Raw genomic sequence first — 6,175 nt, 5'->3', positions numbered from 1 at the left:
TATGTTCATAATCCTGGAAGCTTCCCAAACCCCATCTTCGTGTTTGATTCAGCCTCCAGCCCCTCTCCCCTCCTCTGAGATAGGGGTGGTGGGGGTAGGTGAGCTTTAAGTTCCAACCTTGTAAGCACATGGTCAGTTTCCCTGGCAACCAGCCCTCATCCTGTGGTTATCTTTACAAAAATCACCTCGGTTCCCCTTTAATGCTCTGGAGCTATTTCAGGAATGAAGGATTAAAACCAAATATTATAGTGAAAGATGCTCCTATGCTCTAATCACTTACGTAATTACAAGAGTTTTAGGAGCTGTGAGTCAGGAACTACGATGAACACCAAAATATATATTTCTTTTTAAAAAAATCATTTTGCATTTTTGATAGAAAACGATAACACAAAAGGTGCATTAGAATGGCCACACTTTTATATTGATGGCAATACATTTTTTATAAATTTCGTTTGGGAAGCAATTTTTCACCAGGTATAAATACATTCCTATCTGGTAATCAACATTCTGGGAATCCTTCCTGGGTTTAGTAATACAAAATGCAGGAGAAGGTGCATGAATGAAGATGTTAATTTATGTGTGTTTTTTATAAGTTTAAAGTTGGATGCGTATATAGTTCTTATTATATGACAACATCACACCCACCTTGGGGGAGAATTACTCCCCTGCCCCATCAATGCTAGCCTTGACCATGTGACTTGCTTTGGCCAATGAAAATTGAGAAGTGATATGCATCACTTCTGAGCAAAAGCTTGAAGAGCCATTGTGTGGTCTGCCATCTTTTCCTTTCCTTCTGCCACAAAACTGGCACTGTCCTGGCTCAGGGCTGTTTCATTGGCCTGGGAGTGGAAATGAAAATAAGTGGAGCAGAGCCACAGCCAGGCTGTGATGGACAAGTCATATGAGTGAGGCATACAGCCCTGTTTTTATAAGCCACTGAGATTCGAAGGTTGTTGGGTTACCATGGTGTAACTTAGCCTAGGCTGATGGATACCGTTGTTAAAGTAGATTTATAGAAAGCCTCTTATTTAAGTATTTGCCTGTGCCATCATTACTCTTTGATCCTCTGTAGACTTAAGCCATTAGCAGCTTCTACATCGGCCTGGAAGCCCCCTTCCGGCTGAAATCGGATGATTCCAGAGTCTCTGGGATGTTTGTTGATCAGGTGTCTGTCGGATCTTCAGAACCCATGGCATTTCCAGTTTCTAGAGTAAAGCTCTATTAACCAGCTCTTCCTAAAGAAGAGCACATGTGTAAAGTGCACAGGCTGGAGGGGGTGGGGGTGGGTGTCTAGTGGCTCGTGGGTGCAGCAGCTGCATTCGTTGCTTAAGCTGAACTTTGGGGATTGTAGAGATGGTTGAAAAGAACATCTGGCCGCGCTGTGCTGTCAGGCAAGCCCTCCCAGCCTGTCCATAGCTCAGGCCCACGACCAGGATCTTCTCAGTCTAGGTCAGCTCTCTGATGAGGCTTTACGTCTACACAGCAGGCCTGGGACCTCAACAAGCTGCTTTGTTCTTCCCTGAGCTTCTTTTTCCTCAGACTGACTCCAGAATGCCACACTGTCTGTCTGGTTCCCGGAACTCCCCTTGCTGCTGCTGGAGAAAAAGCACGTCCATCCTTTTATTAACTTTTTTTTTTTTCCTGCTTACTTGAATTTAGTAGAGAGAGAGAAGAAAAACAAAACAAAACAAAAAACTGAGCCTGGGTGCCTTAGAAGTGTCCAGATTCTTCTTAAGAAGTCCATCCAGTTAAAATTCCTGGTCTACGGCCTGTGGCGCCTTCTTAGATGGATAACCACTGGTATTTCTGCTTGCCAAATGTCTGAAGTTGGGGTTCCCACAAGCTCCCCTCCCCACCCTTTGGGACCTTCTTTCCATAGAAGGGCCCTGGGGATGCCCCCCCCCATCCCTTCATAGCAAATCAGCCTGAAGAGCCAACGGTGGCAGGACAACAGGTTCCCTTTGTGGACTTGAGTGGGTAATTTGTACTTTTGAGGGATTGCCACTTGCACGTGGCAGAGCTGGAATTTGAACCCGGGTTGCATGACCCCAGAGCGCATGCTTTCACTGTGCTGCCTTTCATTCTCCATCGTGTTTATAATCTGTGTCCAACTCTATATATTCCCCTTCTAAAGGGACTCGTGGACGAAGGGCAATGTGAGCAGTATTTTGCGTCATTTATCGACATTCTCCAAGCTGACAAAATACCATTGCTACTGCTCTATGAGCATCTTCTTGCCTTTTCAGTCCCACTAGCACTTTTCCCAGGTTAATTCTATTCTCACTGTGGAATCTAGGAGCGGGAATGGAGCTCAGCCTTGGTAGAGACTAGAAGCAGAACCTGGAAGGTTTTCAAAAACCTGAAAACCCAAACCCAAACAGTTCTCACTTCCCTAAGTATCCTTCACAATGGCTTCTTAATTCTTTTTCAGAGCAGTGTTCCAGGACTGCCTGTGAGCATGAAGAATACAGCCTCTCCACAGCCCTCAGGTTGACTTCAGGGGGTGCCAGCTTCCACTTACAATGCCGTGATGAGAGTTTCCGGTATTAACTCATTTTATCCTCATAGCAACCCTATGAAGTAGGGACTTTTTCCATCATCAATCACCACCATCCTATTTCACAAATAAGGAAACTGATGTCCAGAATAGTTAATACAGATTTTCTTGCTCAGAAAGGGAAGGTTCAGGATTCAAACCAGATAGTTTGATTCCAAGGGTCACACCCTCAGTCACAACCCTATGAACCCAAGCCCAGATTTCCAGTGGGAAGAATCTGATACATCCAGCTTGTGGCAGGAATAGCCCTTGGGGTCCAATGAACTGTATCAGGAATGTGGGGCTCTGTAGTACAAACATGGTAGCTGAGGCTCAGAAGCCAAGGGGTGGGGTGTCGGGGGAGAGGGAACAGCAGTTCTCGGAAAAAGTGGAACATTGTATGCTAGGCATTTACTCAGAAAGGTGTCTATTACATCCTGTGGGGTAGAAGTTCAGATTCCCCATTTACTCATGAACCAGCTGAAGATGGGGGGTGGGGTGCAGTGGGGAGTGCAAAACTTGTTCCAGGCTACGCATGAGACAAGATTCAAATACAGCTCATCTAATTCCTAAGCCTTACTTTATCATAATATACTTTTATAGGAGGATACCCAGGACAGTTGAGAGAATGCATTATGTGGCAAAGTGTATTTTCCAAAAAGGGCTGCGACAGATATCTCCCACCTCACATGATCTTACAAGATTAACTGTGACATTTCCCCCACTGAGATAAGGGGACTATAGTTCTCTCCTGGGATTGGAGAGGGCTAGTGAGACTACAGAAGTGACACTACAGAATTTCTAAGGTAAAGTCATAAAAGCTGAAAGAGCTTACATTGGTGCTCTTAAAATGCGCATGCTTAGGGCTTCCCTGGTGGCACAGTGGTTGAGAGTCCGCCTGCCGATGCAGGGGACACGGGTTCGTGCCTTGGTCTGGGAAGATCCCACATGCCGCGGAGCGTCTGGGCCCGTGAGCCACGGCCGCTGAGCCTGCGCATCCGGAGCCTGTGCTCCGCAACGGGAGAGGCCACAACACTGAGAGGCCCGCGTACCGCAAAAAAAAAAAAAAAAAAAAAAAGCTCATGCTTAGAACCTAACCACCATGCTGCGAGGAAGCTCAAGCCCGCCCATGCAGAAAGACCATATAGTACCTAGAGAAAGAGAAACACCTGTCCTGCTCCACTTGTTCCAAGTCCCCGTGCACCGCGCCCCCCCCAGCCAATTCCAGCTCCCATCTGACTGCAATCTCATGATTGAACCAGATGAGCCCTTCCCAAATTGTTTTAAGCTGCTGATTTGGGGGGGGGGGAAATGATGTGTTATATAACCAGAACAGCATATTCTTCTTCTGAGCAGAGGTCTTCACAAGAATGTGAGAGCCATCTTCAGGTATCTGAAGGGCTGTCATGTAGAAGAGGAGGTTGACCTGGAGTGGGGAAGCTCTAGGTGGCAGCACTAAAATCAACAGTTGGAATTTACAGGGAGGCAAATTTGATTCTTCACAGAGCCCTTCTCTAACTGTGGAAGTTTAGAGCCATCCACTAGTGAGCACTCTGCCAGCAAACATACCCAAGTAGAGGGATGACCGCTTTGGGGGAGGCTGTAGAAGGGTCCAGAAGCCCCCAAAGGCACATTCGCAGCCTAAAAAGATGTGATTTCAAACGAGTTAAGGCTAAAACCGTTTTGAAGAAGAAACAGTTCTTCTTACAAGAGCTGAGGACTAATCTAGGTCTTTAAAGTTGGAGAGGGTTGGGAAAGGTGAAAGCAGAAGGACCACTCGGCAAAAAAAGAAAAAAAAAGGAGGGGACTTCCCTGTTGGCACAGTACTTAAGACTCCTGACTCCCAATGCAGGGGGCTGGGGTTCGATCCCGGGTCAGTGAACTAGATCTCACGTGCACGCTGCAACTAAGAGTTTGCACGCCACAACTAAGGAGTCCACCTGCCACAACTAAGACCCAGCGAAACCAAAAAACAAAACAAAAAACAATGGAGGGCTTCCCTGGTGGCGCAGTGGTTGAGAGTCCGCCTGCCGATGCAGGGGACACAGGTTCGTGCCCCGGTCCGGGAAGATCCCGCATGCGGCGTAATGGCTGGACCCGTGAGCCGTGGTCGCTGAGCCTGCGCGTCCGGAGGCTGTGCTCCGCAACGGGAGAGGCCACAACAGGGAGAGGCCTGCGAACCCAAAAGGAAAAAAAAAGACAAAAAACAATGGAAACTATTTAACGGGCAACACCCAATTAATCATGGTCCTCTCACCTTAAAACCTATTCTTATCTGTGTATGGTGTGTTATGGCTCATCATCCTCCCAGACGCTCTCCAGTCAGCTGCAACCCTCATTTCTCACATCCCAGTGGTTGCTAAGTCTTTCACTCTTATCTCCACAGTAAGTCCTGCCTCTGCTCTTAGCGTTCCATCTGCACTACCATTGGCTTTGCTCTAGCCATCATCACCTCTTATCTAGATGATATTCTTTTAAGAGTCAGGCCTGGGAATTCCCTGGCGATGCAGTGGTTAGGACTCCCCACTTTCACTGCCGAGGGCAAGTGCGCTGCGAAGCCAAAAACAAACCAAACCAAACAAAAAAAAACACCCCAAAGAGGCAGTCCTGGGCTCCAAGACCAAAGCCTTCATTCAGTTCTCACTGCCTTTGGAATAAAGTTGAAATTTCTTAGGTATTCAAGGCTTTCATGATATGATAGAGAAGGTGATGGTGTCAAGCCCATACTTGGCACCTGTTGGAGACAGAATTAAACCTCATAGCACCTGCCAGCAGTCTAGTCATACCTGACTCGGGGCTGTTTTTCCCGCCACAGAGTGTGTGTCTGTAGCACAGGATGCATGACTTTATTCATGTTTTTGTGTGTCCTCCACGGCACTTTGCACGCAGTTGGTCCCCAATACAACTTCCAGTGACATTGTGAATGATTGAATTTCTACACTTAAGCAAATTGGAAAGATTTCCCCAGATCTAAACTCGGGATTTTAGACTTGGGTACGCTTCAACATGCCCGGCTCCCAGTAAGCGCCCAAGAAGCACTTGTTGAACCGCACGGAAGAAATCAGATCCCCCGGTTCCGCCCTGGCAGCGAGGTGGGCCTATGGCAGGACGACGGAATCCATGGCTGTTAAATTCTTATGTAAGAGTGAATGACCCTCCAGCCCACTTGACAGCTCTCCCGCAAGAAAAGTGCAAGGGCAGGGGAAGGAAGCGAGAGCAGTCTTTGCAAACACACACTCTTTCGGTGGCAGAGGCACAGACTGATTTCCAGCCTCGGTTCACCACACGCATCTGAAAATGCAGCTGCGCGCTCCGTGCGGTGCCGGGCGGGCGGAGGGGGCGGCGTGCCGGCATTTCGGTTGAGGCGTATTTCATTCCGTGGGTAAGGCCTGCCCACCCGGCACGCCCAAGAGCTCTGGGGCTGCGGTGACAGCGGCCCCACAAGGTGACTCGAGTTCAAGGCGGTACCCGCGGGGTCCCCGCCGGCGCTGGTGCAGGCCGGGCCCGGAGAAACCGGGCGCCCCGCCCCGGACTGCAGCGGCCCCCAGCGCCGCGCCGCTCGCCGTCCCCTCCGGGTTCCGCTGGGCGCCGCGCGCCGCCGGGCCGAGCCTCCCCGAGCCGCGGGGCGCGGGCGCGGCG

This window comes from Monodon monoceros, unplaced genomic scaffold (assembly GCF_005190385.1).
Source record: "Monodon monoceros isolate NGI ecotype Baffin Bay Population unplaced genomic scaffold, NGI_Narwhal_1 Super_Scaffold_3, whole genome shotgun sequence".
Lineage (NCBI taxonomy): Eukaryota > Metazoa > Chordata > Mammalia > Artiodactyla > Monodontidae > Monodon > Monodon monoceros.
The sequence above is the reverse complement of the archived record's forward strand: the minus strand, read 5'-3'. Positions refer to the sequence as shown.